The sequence below is a fragment of the Diabrotica undecimpunctata genome, chromosome 5 (genome assembly GCF_040954645.1).
Source record: "Diabrotica undecimpunctata isolate CICGRU chromosome 5, icDiaUnde3, whole genome shotgun sequence".
Classification (NCBI taxonomy): Eukaryota; Metazoa; Arthropoda; class Insecta; order Coleoptera; family Chrysomelidae; genus Diabrotica; species Diabrotica undecimpunctata.
This window is the reverse complement of record NC_092807.1, coordinates 111487670-111503600: the sequence shown is the minus strand read 5'-3', so window position 1 is coordinate 111503600 and position 15931 is coordinate 111487670. Positions and strand designations below refer to the sequence as shown.

The 15931-nt window shown below is 32.1% G+C and overlaps 1 long non-coding RNA gene across 1 annotated transcript in view; it reads left to right on the top strand.

The window, feature by feature from the left end:
- The window catches only part of LOC140440747 (uncharacterized), a 633916-nt gene that overhangs the window by 465959 nt on the left and 152026 nt on the right, over positions 1 to 15931 (top strand). The window contains exon 3 of the long non-coding RNA XR_011950919.1: positions 9488 to 9552. This is a non-coding gene — a long non-coding RNA (uncharacterized lncRNA). The remainder of the gene's footprint in view (positions 1 to 9487; positions 9553 to 15931) is intronic.

The following is a 15931-nucleotide window of genomic DNA, read 5'->3' as shown; positions in this document are numbered from 1 at the left end:
TAAGTGTCATTAATACATTTTACGTGTATAATTTATTAAAATTTCTCTTTTATATCGACTAGTAAAAACCTACACTTACTTCATTCTACCCGAATACGGGTTGAGTTAAAATTTAGAAATGGTTACCAAGCTAAAACCATAAATGATCTTATAACACATACACAAATAGAATAACTGAAGACAGCAGTTCAATTCTTTATGATTCTCAAAACAATATAGTCTCAATGATAGAATCCATTTTTGATAGTGACTTTTCAGATGTAGACCCCACATATCAGCCAAGTGAAGAGGGATCGCTCTCTCTAGGAAGTCTATATGAATTACACACAGCTGTCCTTGATAGCCTAAATGATAAGAAAATAGATACTGAAATAGGTGCACCCACAAACAATTTAGTATCAACTGAAATAGCTAGTTGGATATTAAATCTACTTCTTGACAAAGTATGGAAAGACGTACGTCCACTAAAACGTTGGAGAAAAGCTAATTCCAAATATTGGGTAATAAATGTCGCAAAAAGGAAGCTTGCTGAGGATTTGCCTTATGAGATAAAAAAAAGAATAGACCAGCAAAATTACCAAAACCAGTTAATTGTTCAGAGTGCTTTTACAAATGTGCCAGTTATTTCAGCGAAGATTACAAACAAAGACTATGACGTAATTATTGAAAGTTAGAATATATAGGCCAGAAACATTTTCTTATTGCACAAATTAAAACGGAGCCACTAAAGAGAGTCGTTGCAGTTCGTCAAAGTTAAAAAAACCATGTGTATTTTCCAAAAAGTGTTTGAAAAAGAATATGAAAAACTGATATTCTAGGCTGTTATGCAGGCAAGCATACACTGCCAAATAAAACAAGCAGTAAAACCCGAACAATCGTGAAGGTCCATATTGAGTCTTTTCCAAACATGGGCCCACATTATATTCGCCAAAGTTCAAAGCGTAGACATTTGGACAAAAATTTAAGTATAAAAAAAATGTACCAATTTTATATAAATAACTGTAAGCAGAAGAAACTGGAAGGTGTTGGCGAAATTACATATCGAAGAATATTTTCTAACGACTATCATTTAAGCTTTTTTTTTCTGAAAAAGATCAATGTTTAGTTTGTAATAAATGTGATAGGGCTAATCAAACTGACAAATCGGATTTAGAAGACAGTTACAGAGAACATCAGAAAAGAAAAGAGGTGTGTAATCTTGAAAAACAAAATGATCTGAAAAGATCTAATGAACAACGGGATTTTGTTTCAATTACTTTCGATCTACAAGCCGTACTACAGATTTCAAGTGGATTGACTGGACAACTATATTATTCTCGAAAATTATGCGTCTACAATTTGTGTATATATCAAGCCGCATTACTGTTTTGCCTGGTCAGAAATTAACGATAGACGAGGAAGTTCTGAAACCGGAAGTATTATACTCCACTACTTATCAAAATGTGTTCCAGAATATGTAAGTTAAATAAGTTTATTTTCTGATACCTGCGGAGAATAGAATCGCAATCAGCATATTGCAGCCTTACTATTATGGGCTGTTCAAAACATAGATCCTTTAAATATTATTGAACACAAATTTTTAGAGTCTGGACATTCCTAGATGGAAGTTGACTATATGCATGGTAGTAACGAAACCGATAAAAAACACAGATCTCTCTATGGGATGCCAGATTACTGGTCTGTTTTTCAAAATGCAAGGGGAACTAAAAATATCAAGGTTTATGATAAAAAAGTATATATAGAACCATACAAATGTAAAGAATTTAAATACTACGACTTTTATGATATAAAAAATTTGTCACACACTTTAATTAAAAACCGGACAAAAGACCACAACGGGGAAAAAAATAATGTGGTTGAAGATAAAAAGAATGAGATTCGTGAAAGGAGAGATAAACAGAATCTATTTTAATTATAACATGTCAACTAGCTTCAATTATATCCTTACTGATACTGCACGGCAGTCAAAAAAAAAGCACCCCAAGTTATCAACTAATACAAGCAATTTTGATGAACTTAAGCAACTTTATTATGCACATTTGCCAATTAACATAGCAAAAAAGAGAGATTTGGTACAGCTATGTGATAAGGGAGTGATACCGGAGGAATATCACGGGTGGTATCGTAATTTGAAAACGGGAAATGATGTAACAGACATCTTGCCAAAGCCTGCTTTCAGTGACGAATCGGACGAGGAAGGCTCATAATAATAATATTGTTGTTATTATATTTAGAATAAATTTATTTTTTTCTATAAAACTGCCTATCATTCATATAAATAATAACTATAACTACAAACAGCTGTTAATAACATTTTCAGGGAAAACCAGTTAAATGTCATAAATATCGACTAATACCTTAAAACATTGCTATTACCTAGTAAAAGCCTCATATCTCGATCACAAAACTGGAAAATATTATACTTGGCTTATTATATTTGTGTTAAATATGTTATTTGAAGAGTAATTGATTTATTTAGATTTACAGGTAAAACCAGGTAAGTGATAGCATTTCCAACTTTAATTTAGGATTAGTCAGATAGGTGTCTCAACTTTTTCAAACTAATGATAGAATATCATTTCAGATATATGTATCTTTCACTAGAATACCTAATATCAAAAACAAGCTGACTGCTTAATTCACAATAAAAAACTAAACTTTAAAAACGTTTTTTCTCGATTTCGGTATTCCGACATTTACCTGGTTTCCGCAGTATACCGACGATATACAGTATTAAGTTTTAATAGGACGAGATTAGAAGTACGAGTATTGCTGATGTTGTGGAACGTAAAGCGGAACTTAAATGGAATTGGACAGGCCATGTAGCAAGAATGCATGACCGCAGACTCACGATGGACGAGTAAAATTACACGTTGGAGGCCAAGAGCAGACAACAACCGTAGTAGAGGAAGACCACCTACACGTTGGGCTGATGACATCAGGCGTATCACCAAAAATTGGCAACAAAGAGCACAAAATCGCAAAGAATGAAGGAGTTTAAGGGAGGCCTATGTCCAGCAGTGGACGTGATAAATGAAGGCGGGATAATGATGATTAAGTTAGTATAGTATATAGTTAATAAATAGTGTATTTTTCAAATTTGTGGTATACTTTTAAAAATAAATGTTAATATTCGTTTTAGATATCTGACAACTTAAGTAAAAATCCTATTATAGAGCTTAAATTAATATTTCAATAATAATATAACAAGGGAATTATAAGAACGATAATAAAATAATAATTGTAAAGCATTTCGAATTTTTTTTAATAATCTGAAAAATATCATGGAAAACACCTAGTATACTAATTTTTCCAACGCTGTCTCTTAATCAACCAAACTCAATAATCCGCAAGTCTCACGCTGTTATTATTATTAATTTTCTTAGAATCATCCCAGATTCAATTAAAGCGTGTCTTAGGCGTGGCACCCGTCTCGGCAGGAGATCATTACTCATATCGGTTTATTGAATTTTTTCACTCCTTTCCTAATTTTTTTTCTTACCGAGTATGTTTTTGTTTTATTAGTTGGCAAATATTATTATTTGTGCCATAATACGAATATGCAAATAAAACGATAATTTCAGAATATTTTAAATTACTTATTTGCAATTTATTGTAGATAGTTTTAAGCTTCGTATTTTTTAAAGTTGTAAGATACATTTTAAAATACAGGACAGTTAAAAACCGATTAAACGGTATGTACTTATATAGTTTAATTATATAATTACATGTATAGTTCAAGTTTTAGTTTAACTCTCTGTTTCTAAAGGGGATATAAATCAATAAACTAATAAAATAATTTTGATGGATTCGACCGTTACTTGATGGAAATTCATTTTATGTAACAATAAAACACTGAAAACTTTGTTTTCAAAACTTCCACAAAATTTATTTTAAATTCTTATCACTACAGCTGTTTCGGCTGATTGCCTTTGTCAAGTGATCTATTTTTGGCATGCGTTTACACTTTATAGTCTCTAATAAAATAGGTTGAGGAGGGGAGAACTGTTTGTCTCAAGTTGGTCATTCAGGATTATATCTGTGTTTTTTAATTTGTTGATTTCCATAGATTCTAACAAAGATAGCTTAAGGCCTTTATTTTGAATGTCAAGAATTTTAAATTCGTCATTAAAAGAATGATTATGATTTAGAAGGTGAAGTGCGTATGTAGAATCTGTTTTTCTATTATTAAAAGCCCTTTTATGTTCTGCTATTCCTTTATTAATATTTCTACCAGTTTGACCAATGTAAGTTTTTGGGCAGTCGCCACATTTAAGTTTGTACACACCATTGTGTAACTGTTTTTTATGTTGGCTAGGTTGTTATTTGTTCTGAAAGCTGGTGTTATTCCTTTCATTTTTGTGTTTGGCTATTTTTGTTGATATTTTGCCTGTATATGTAATCGAACAGAAGGTACTGGGTTTTTTCTCTGGTGTGGGATGGGATGATGAATTGTGAATAGTCGTCTAAGTATGGGTAGGTTTATGAAATATGGAGAAGTCATGTTTGTTTTTAAGTTTAATAATTTTTAAATCTAAAAAATTTATGGATTGATTTTGTTCTGTTTCTATTGTAAATTCAATATGACTATGAAGTGAATTATTATACGATAAAAATTGGTCGAGTTGCCTGTTAGTTCCTGTGAAACATACCATTACGTCGTCTACGTATGTCCACCAATATAAAAACTGTTTGAATATGGGATGTTTTGAAATCTTTGTCTCTAGATGATCCATAAAAATATCTGATAGCAATGCGCTTAGAGGTTTGCCTATTATAAGTCCTGCACTGTTATTTGTATATATTTCATTGTTAAATTCAAAGTAGTCCTGGTTTATGCAAACTTCAAAAAGATGTAAAATTTCAGATGTAGTGATTGGATTTGTACTATTTTGGTCTAAAAGGTTTTTTATTAGAATAAAAGTTTCTGTAGGAGGGATACTAGAAAAAAGACCCTAGTATCGCTCCTACAGCAACTTTTATTCTAGTAAAAAACCTTTGTAAATTTAAATTTGTTATTTTTTATTGTTACACAAACTAATAAAACCTTAGTTTTTTGGTGATTCTAAACACTTAAAAAGAAATCTGTAGTTTTTCGATTTAATATTTTATATTTTAAATAAAACCCAAGTCCTTCTTCTTCTGCTTTTTAACTTGCGGAATAATACCTGTATGGAAGGTTGTCACTCCCTCTTTTGCGCGATCGTCCTATACTTCTTCTGCCGATTGGTAACTTATCGCTTGCTATTTTGTCGACACGGGCCTCCATTCTGCTTATGAGCGTATTCCATTCTTATATTTTATTTTCTGTCTATTTATTTATAAACTGTACATTTTTTTTTAATGTCTCTACTTCTCTTTTAATCACTCAGCGTATTTTCTGTAATACTTCTCAATACTCTCATCTCTGCCATTTCCAGTAGCCTTTGCGTTGGGATTGTGTAAATCCCAGGTATTTTATTTGCATTACTTGTTCAATACTAATGCAATCAATTTTTATTTCACATGCGATTGGTTCTTTGCTGACTACCATTGTTTTAGTCTTGTGAGATGAAATTGTCATATTAAATTCTTTTGATCTTATGTTAAATCTGTGGATATTTCGTCATCTGCGTAACAAAGTATTTTTATTTCTTTTTTTTCCTATTCTGTATCCTCTTCCTTTGTTAACGCTTTTAATGATTTCATCCATGATCAAATTGAAGAGCATGAGGCCCAATGAATCCCCTTGTCTTATTTCGCTGCATATTTATATAGTTTCTGTAAGTTGTCCATCTATTTTGACTTGTTTTTGATCATTTTTATAATATTTAGGGGAACTTCTCTATTATGCAGAAGACGGATTACATCTTTGAGTTTTACTCTGTCGAATGCTTTCTTTAGGTCAATCAGACACAGAAATGCTGCTCTATTATACTCTAGTTATTTCTCAGTAATTTGCTTTATAACGAATATTGCATCTGTACACGATCTTCCACTAGAAAAACCCTGTTGTTCATCTGCTAAACTTATCCTCCGATTTATTAGCACTTGTAAAATTTTAGTTGTAAGTTTAAGCGTATTATTAACAAGTTTATACCTTTATAGTTTTTTGGGTGTTATTATCTTCTTTTTTTTTCGTAGACCATAAATATCATGATCCACTTCTCTCGAAAAGTCTTCTTTATTTTTTTTAGAAGTGTATGTGTTTCGTTTCTAATTGTCTTGTAATTATGGTATGCCCCTTTTGTTTTGGTTGACATGTAAGCTTTTTTCTTTTCTTTACGTTTTTCCTTTAGTTCTGTACAAAACCTTGATTTCTTTCACCAAGAATTTCCTTGGCCCAGGCTAAGATATTAGACTTAATTTTTACCCAGCTTTCTTTAACTCCTTCACTTTCTGTGATATATGTGTTTCTGCTTTTTTTCGGTTATTCTTTTTTGGAATAGGTATCTTTGGAACAGGTATTTTCTCCACAAGAAGTTTAAATTAGTTGGACTTTCAGTATTATCGTTGCTTAATATATAGCAAATTAGTTTAAATGACACAGCTTTTAGTGACTCATGCGGTAAGTCATAAAATGCACTGACAGAAGAATTATAAATTTCGTCAACTTTTTTGTCAGGGTTTCAGGTTTATCGTCTTCTCGTTTATCAACCTCTACAGCAAGTCCATTTGACAAGAAGCTCCTGTTATATACATTAGAAGAAATAATAATAAGTGGAGTAGTGCAAAAAATTACGCTATGTTATTAACGTTACACTCTGAAAATAACATCAATTTTTCAACAACTTATATGTCACCAAAATGGTAATATATAATACAAAAATTCTGAAAGGAGACATAATTTTTTGTGAAACAGTATTTGCAAAATTATCCTACTGTCAATATTTGGGCACTTAAATAATTATTTCTAGATATATTAGCAAATACATTTTTTTTGACCAAATTTTTTTTTTCCATTGACCATTTTTTTCAATTGTACAAGCCACTAATAAGTTTTAAACTAAATAAAACTTCTTAATATCATACACAGGTATTATATGTAATTTCAACTACCTGCTGTATCTAAAAAACAGCTTATCGTGGTGTGATGGGGGAGGAAGAGGTCTTCCCCCACCCTGAAAAATTTCCTAGTTTCGGCACTGGTAGCAACACATATCCATATATCTTAGAAGTTTCATGTTCATTTGGTCCTTTCCGGTTGCTATTCTATTTCTTTATGTTGTCGCCTTTAATTAATTTGTCTTTTCAAATATTTGTATGCAATATGTCCTATTTTCCCCCTAACTCTGAAACCGAAACATGTGTCTATAGTACATAGTGGAAAATATCCCATCTTAGGGACTCGGCGTAAAAATATCTACATAGAAAGATTTGTTTTTATTTTGAATGCATCATTTTATTTTTTTACAATCATAAAAAAAAATACTGATGCTACTATTCTGAAAATTTATTTTTTAAAACAGAGATACTTACAAAAATATTAAAAAAACTTGGAACTATTTAAAGTAAACACACCGATGTTCAATAATTACACTAATTACCCATTAATTATAAAGTAAGACCCCCACCATAGCACAGTTATTGTATTATTTTCTGCTGCACTCAAAGCAAAATTATGAGAACGCTACATTTTAACCATTTGTATAATGTTTTTTTCTCTTTCTAATGTAACAGATAAAACATGTTTTGCGATTCTGGAGTTTGACGGTAACACAAATATCTCTCTCTTGTCTTTTCCCCACTACTAAGGATCGTAATTTCTTCCAATATTTCTAACAATTTTTTTCGTCATTAATAGGAAGATTATATGGGAAGACACTGCGATAAAAAATAGAGCTAGGCGAGAAAAGGCACAATCGGGGAGGATCAGGCAGACTTCACGGCATGAAGATCATGCATAGACTACATATACACACTGGAAGAATAGTTGGAAAAGAAATAAGCAAAAAATAGAGGTATAAATTTGGCATTGGTAGACCTGAAAAATGCGTATGACCAAAACTATGGGAGGCAATGTACAAATTAGAAATACAGACGGAACTCATAGAAGCTACAAAAGCTCTGTATAACGAATATAAAGTGTCCATTAAAATGGAAACAAGAATCATACGAGACTTCACCACAACCAAAAAGGCTCCTGCAAGGTTATATTACATCTCCAACCCTATTTAAAATATACTTAGAGAAAGCCTTGACTACATGGAAAAAAAAATGCGAATGTCATATGAGTACCGGTACAAAATGAATACCTTAATACGTTAAGCTTTACAGACTAACTACAGACTTTAAGTAGTGATTGCACAAGACCAAAAAGACCTCAGTTACACGATGAAGAAACTACAAGAAGAATATACCCAGGCTAGCCTAGATATTAACCTCGCGAAAACAGACTACCTATCTACAACTGAAGAACACATAGAAGATCTACATATTGACGACAACGTAGCAATCAAAGGAAAGGATAAATTATATTTTGAAGTAATGCGTATTTATATCTCGTCATCAGGTGACGCAAATATTCGAGTTTTCTTCATTTGATCGTTGACAAAATTTCTGGGTCTATTCCTATCCTTCTCATTACTTCAAAGTTTGTGACTCTTTCAACCGAACTTATCTTCAGCATTCGACGGTAGCACCACATCTCGAAACTTTCAATATATTTTATGTTATTCTGTTTGAGAGTCCAGGCCTCTACACCGTATAATAGCGTGTTAAATACGTAGCCCCTTAGCATTTTTAATATTAGAAGGATGCTTATATCTCTGTTAACTAGCGCGACAGCAGATGGATAAAGCGAATCACCGAATGGAGCCCCATAGGAATAAGGAAAGGAGGATGACCCCGAAGATCGTGGATCGAGAATGGAACAACAGAGAGAGATGGAAACGGTTGAACGAGGGAACAAGGCAGTGAATACTATAGAATTCCTGAATATATATATATATATATATATATATATATATATATATATATATATATGTATATATATATGTATATATATATACAGAGTGGCCCAAAAGTCTGGAAACGACCAATTATCTCGTAAATTGCAATGTGAAACTTCCAGTCTTATGTACCTGTAATATAATAATTGGCATAGTGCGAAATACCCGGCCTGTGAGACCGGAGTGCTTTCAAACAGCGACTGGTACCTTATGGTTGCAAAACATAAAATATACTAATCATGGTTGCGCGCGTTACGTAGCTCATATGACGGAGTAGTTGAAGGAAGCATATTTAGGAGGGGAGAACCGCAGCTCAAACAGGGTTACCAAAGTTCAGCATAATATGACACTAAAGGTCTTAGAAAGCAGTGTATCCGTTTACGGGTTAACATATGTGTTTTGTGTTTGTATATTAAGAACCATCGATAATCTTGCCTTTCAAACATTCAATGATAATAGTAGTGACTCACTTTACTGTCACATGAAAACATAATTACACATTTTATATTATTTAGAATAATCATTTTATAAATATTAACATATTTTTTTATTTTCAGGTTTAGTGTATATACTTTGTAGAACTTCTGCTTCATTTCGTCAACACAATTCTGCTACTAAGGAGGTACGTAAAGTGTAAATTTAAACTATTTTAACAATCCAACGTTTGCACGCTAAGTAGCTACTTTAAAATACATTTTCCAGCATCATACATAGTTAGCATAAATATCTAATTTCACAGAAGGTTTAATTTTAATTTTCAAGTTGATTGTCAAAACCATAATCTGGTAGTTTAGTTGTTCTATAACTTTGGTTTGCGATATTAGTCTTTTATGGTTTTACGTGAAAAGTTTTGTCGTATATTCTGTAAGTTAATAAATTGGTAGATTATTAACATTAATATTAAATAGTACTTGTCTTAAAATTCTTATTATTCAATATAATTTAATAAACTAATATATTTGCTAGTAGCGCCACTTGATAACGATTCAACTACACATACGTTGTTTACTTCTGACAGACCCATCAAAGTCTAAATACTAACTATCAAATAATTTTTAAAATATAAATAAAAATATAATTAATATGTAAAATAAATAAGATGTTTGTTATTAATGTTTCAGTATAGCTCGAAAGGAATTTAAGAATTTAATAAGTAAGTTTTAAGCAGTGGGTTTATCCATAATAAGTTTTACCCAGAAGGACTGAAAAACATTATAAACACTTAAATGTGATAGACAATTGGATGTAGTTATGCATAAAAGAACCAACCCAAAATATATGAAAATGAGCTATTACAGGTTTTATGTATTTAAATTGCAAAAAATGTAGTAGGGCAGTTTGAATTATTTAAGTGTTCATTTATGGATAAAACTAATTTATTGGTGTAAATCTAAGATAATTTAATGACCATATTATAAAAAATGTTATTTTGTTTTTGTTATGTGGCTTGGTTCTTTTTTGCATAATGTGAATACCTGGATTATAAAATTTGAATATTGGAACCACTCTGATATTTATTCAATATGGATAAAAAGTAACACTTTAAAAGGCAAAATATTTTATTTATCAAATCAACATGTATTATCCGTCAAATTCAAAATCTAAATTAGCGTCGTAACCATCAAGATAATCTTCAACATTACTATTACTTGTCAGAGTAGTATAGTGGTGCTTAACGTCTTCAGGAATAAGATGTAGTAAAGATGAGATGTCTTCAAGCTTTTTGGGCGATATTGGTTTGCTCGTAGGCCACAGTTGAGTTAGCGATGGCGAAAAGATATTCCTTGTGTTATCTAAAGAAGGTCTGCCTTTTAATTTTTTTTTTAAAATGTCTACTTGAACATAGTCTTCCCTGTGTGTTTTTGACGTAAATAATTCAAATGGTTTTTCTTTATAAATTTTTGTTTCTCTCAAATGAAACCAATTAATTTTTTCTCCAGACGTATCTACTTTGCAGTTGGTGATAAGCTTTTCTGTATCTTTGGTCCCAAAAAAATGTTCCGTTTTCATTTTCGTAACCTGTAAGGGATTTTTTTTACGACAGCTTTTTATGATATTTATGTAATCGTCTTCACTGTAGATTCTTTGCTGTAACTTTAATGCCTTTTCTATGTCTGAAAAATCGCTGTCGTTTTTTAAAAAACTATGCCCGGAAACCAAAAACCTTAATGAAATATCTTCTAATGTCAAATGATTTTCCATTGCAGCCTTTAACATTAGTACAATTTTTATATTTCGGTTTTGGCCACCACAAGAATCTGACCAAAGTATGAGATGTTTTGTGGATTCAGGAACATGTCGCGCAATGTGCTTGAGCAAACAAGACCCTACCTCCTGAGCTCCTCTACCAGCTTTGCCTTCTAACCATGTATAACAATATCCTTTATTGAATTTGCATGAATGGATACCAGTATTATAAAACCATATCTGTCTCTTATAGAAAACTATATTCGTGGGAATTTTTGGCAAGGGTAATGTTTTTTTCATGTCAAACGTAAGGACTTCTAAACTGTCATCGATTTTTGCCTGTTGCATGTCTTTGTTCATTCTGTTTCTTGCTTCTTCCTGATTAGTTAAATGTATTTTATGCTCCTGCAAAAACTTTTTTTTATCATCGTTACTCTTAGCACATTTTACAGCAGCATTTAGTTTGTCACATAGATTACAGGTGTCCTTTTTTAACGGCTTACGCCGTAGATTAAAATTTGAATAAAAATTTTTTTTATACTTTTGATAGCTGACTGGATTTTCCACTTCTTCTGAATACAAAGAATGCATTTTCTCAATAGTTATGTGGCTTTCTAAATACTCAGCATCTTGCATTTCTTCCCGTCTGTAACGGGACTTATATTTTGGAAGTCTTTTTATATGGTCAATAACTTCGTTGAAACGTGTACTGCTAAGTTTATTATAACCACCATACGCTCCTCTCTTATCAACTATACTGTCCGACTTAATCTTCACGTGAGTGGTATTAACACGTTTTGTTGATATTTGGAGCGTTTTAACAAACATGTCCCGGCAAACCTTAATACTACTTATTTTATATACTCGAGTAAATTGTTTCGCCCGATCACCAGAACTAACTCAATAATGACGCTTGACTGATTCCTCGCTAATTAGTGTACCTAAATAAGTTGTTTGGGAATCATATGATCCTAATTCCCAGTATTTTCTTAAACAGTTTCTTACACAGAAACCATCTCACTGCACCTATTCTTACACTTGCACACGAAGTTTTCAAATTCTTTGGAATTAACATGGATACCTCTATAATTTACGTAAGGTTTGTTGGTGTTCTTGAACTTTTTCCTGCTATCACGTGTTTGATTGTTATATTTGCGTTTTCGACCCTTTGGCCGTCTGCCTGTAGAAGTACTTTGATTGCTAACTACATCTTCCAACGGGGCATTTTCATCTTCTGTATCTGATGAAGAGGGTACATAATTCGCATCAGCAATGCTATCATCGGTGTCTTCTGAAAAATCACCCGAATCTTGTAACAGATTATCACCGTCAATGGTAGATTCCTAAAAAGTATTGAGGTTAGGTTTCAAATTTTTACTTAATCTAAACAAATTTATTTTTGCACGCTTTTAATACTTATTACATACCTCATCTTTGTTTTCTTTTTGTGTTAGCTGCACCATATATCGTCCTCTGGACACAGACATAATGATATCACTCGTTAACACTTAAAATGTAACTGAAAGATAACGGTTTATGTAAACACAACCGGAACCAACAATAGAATAACTAGGTATGAAATTTGCATAAAGGAACTAACCCGTTTGGTTCCTTTATGCAGAATTCTGTATCCGCGTTTTACTGTATGCATAAGGGTACTATCCCACAGATGGCGTGACTATGCACATAAATAGGTTAGTTCTATTTTGCATTTTACAGAACACTAATTTTTATAATCGAAAACTTCATTATCTCAAAACTGCCAAAATGTGGGTTGAGCATGGGTTGCATAAACTCCTTTATGCAGAACTACATCCAATTGTTTCCCGGTATTTGTAGATATTATATTTTAAAAGCCTTTGGTTTAAGTATAAAATAAAACCGTTATCATTTTCAAGGAAAATTGTTTAGAAGGGATGCTTGGATTTTTCTGATGTAAAATAAAAGGAGGGATATAGGAATTTTCTGATTGGTTAGCAAGTTTGAAATGGGGGTGAAAGAGAGTGAATGTTTGGAGTAGAAAAGATTATTATGTGATGGTCATCCGAAAGAATCAGTTGAAGTTTTGTGTAGTAAGTTAAGAAGCAAGTGCCAGTAGTGTTAATAGTTAGAAGTGGATGACTGAAGGGTGGAACGAGAGATAGGTCAAAGTTGAGAAGTCAAATACCTCCTTGCTTCTATAAAGTCCAAGTGAGTAAGTCACAAGAACTATAACTATTAAAAATATTTGCGACACCAAGTAAAAAAAAATACTTGGGTCTCAGGAGATTGTTAGTATTATGAAAGAGAGGAGAGAATTTTAGAGTTTGTTGAATGAGTACTGGTAAAAGAGGCCTGCTCGTGTTTTGAAGAAAGAGTTGCTGGTATGCTGATAGGTTGATACTTAGAACGGAGAAGGCTTTGATTGGTAGCCTAACATAATCAACAAGGAGGAGCTGTTTTGGTCGAAAGGAGACATTGTCGTCTGTGAATTAAAAGGTCAGTCAATAATTTTTGTGACAGAAATTTTTTGTATATTTTAAATAAAAGACTCTATATCATCAGAAGATCAAAAATTATATTCATATTATAATATTAATAATAAATATTCGTATTATTAATTATCTATTTAATTAATATGTATTAATATATAGAGGAAAGTAACGAATTATGGAATAGTATCCTAATATGGAATACCTTGATTTTTTCGCAAATATAAGTTTGAAACGTAATACATGACCATCTTCTATTTCACGCGCCCACTTTACTACTGCACTCACTCCTTTGTGTCAGTTGCGCGAACAATACGCATATGGCAGGAATGTTTTGTTTTATGGTCTTGCAGAAAATTTCACAGATATGTATTAAACGAGTAGTATCGGTTATTATGCATGAATACAGACTTGCTATACAATTAAGTACATCCATATTACGTTTATTTGTTCATTTTGTGACCTTTTGTAATTAAAATATTGTGATTTGAAAAAATATTGATACTAGTTTCAACTAGTATAAAAATCCAAATATGGACAATTGTTGGTGTCTAATTATGGAATATTCCATAATTGGGTCCTTTTTTTACAAATTAGGTACTTGCTATTATTTATAAGCTATAAAATTCATCCGAGAAAAGAAAATTGGATATTTAAAAATAGCACAGCATTTTCAAGTGTCTAGGACGACTTTATTTCGTTAGTGCCAAACAGATGAACAGTTTTCAGAATACAGCGACTTACAATATTAATGATTTCACGGTTTGACAAGAACTGATCTTCGCCGTATGATGTATATACTAGCAAAGAGAAACAGTTTGTAGAATCCCTTTACTCAATTAGATGTGGCTGCAAAAAAGTGGTTGAAGTTATTTCTAAATCATTATAAAAATCATGCATACAATCATCATATATAAAAAATTTATTAAAATGCTTTATAAAAGGTATATAATTAAAAATCGGGATATATCAAAACATTAAAACGTTTTCGGAATCCATTTTCCATCATCAGTGTCTAGGTGTACATGTTTTGAGCCACTAAATATCTGGGTAAAAAACTGTTAAAGTTATTTGTTTAAATTTATTTTACAATATGCGACTATTGGGCTTGGGCATCGCTGCGTTCCTATATTGCAGCATACTGGAATGTATGTTAGTTGATGTCTTGACGTATTTGTGGTAAATACATATTTGAAAATAATTACAACTGATCACGTCAGGGGTCGTCTGGACTTTTTGTCAAGCATTTTGGACATTGGGACTTAGTTAGCAAAATATGTTACCATACTCACGTTTTTTGTGTTTATTTCCAAACAGAAAAAGGATATTTACAGATTGCGAATTGAAGGCTATTTTGTCAGATAATGATTTTTTCCTCAGTGAAGATAGCGATAATGATTGTAGTGAAAACGAGAATCTTTCTGAGAACCTCTCAACTGTTTTTCATGAAAACGAAACTAATGCCCAAAATAATTTAGAAAATGATTCAGATTCGGAGTGGAATTCTCACGATGATACTCCTTTACTGCAGCGTTGGGAGAGGAAACGGAACAATTAGATGGTGTTAAGAATGGGTGGAATAAAAATATTTTTGAGACTCAAGATGCCGACGCCGCTGATCTATGGACAGCTAATGAAGATCACGAATTCTGGACACCATTGGATTATTTTATTGAGTATTTTCCTGAGCATTTTTGGGAAAATTTGTCTTCAGCAAGTAACATACGAGCTATTCAAGCAAACGAAAAGAAAAATTTAAGGTCAACTCCGGAGGAATTCAAGAAACTAACAGGTATTCATATTTTGATGGGAATTTTTGGACTACCGAGCTTACACCTCTATTTCATGAAAGAAATTGAAATTTCTATTATTACTCATCTTCCCCGAGATAGAATCTACAAGTTACGAAATTTTTTGTGTGTTGTAGATAACTGTGCAGTTTTAGAGGACACCAAAAGGGCAAATAAACTTTGGAAAGTTCAGCCTATTCTTGATGTTGTACGAAATAAATGTATCACTCTTCAAAGATCTCGCGAGTTGTCCAGCGACAAACAAATGATTCCATTTACTGGCACCAATAGTCTACGACAGTATGTCAAGAACAAACCTTAATTCTGCGGGTTTGAAGAATTTTGTGCTTGCTTCAAAAACAGGGCTAGTCTTAGATTTCCTAATTTATCAAGGTGCAAACACTTGGCCTGATGTTTCCCCCCTTTTTTTAAATTTGTTTAATTTACTAATGTTTGTATTTTGAAAACGATTTCCGAAGTGGAAATTAGAAGTAGAGCCCATAATTCCTGTAAAAAGATCTAAAGTTGTCCAGTTACCGCCTATAGATGTAGG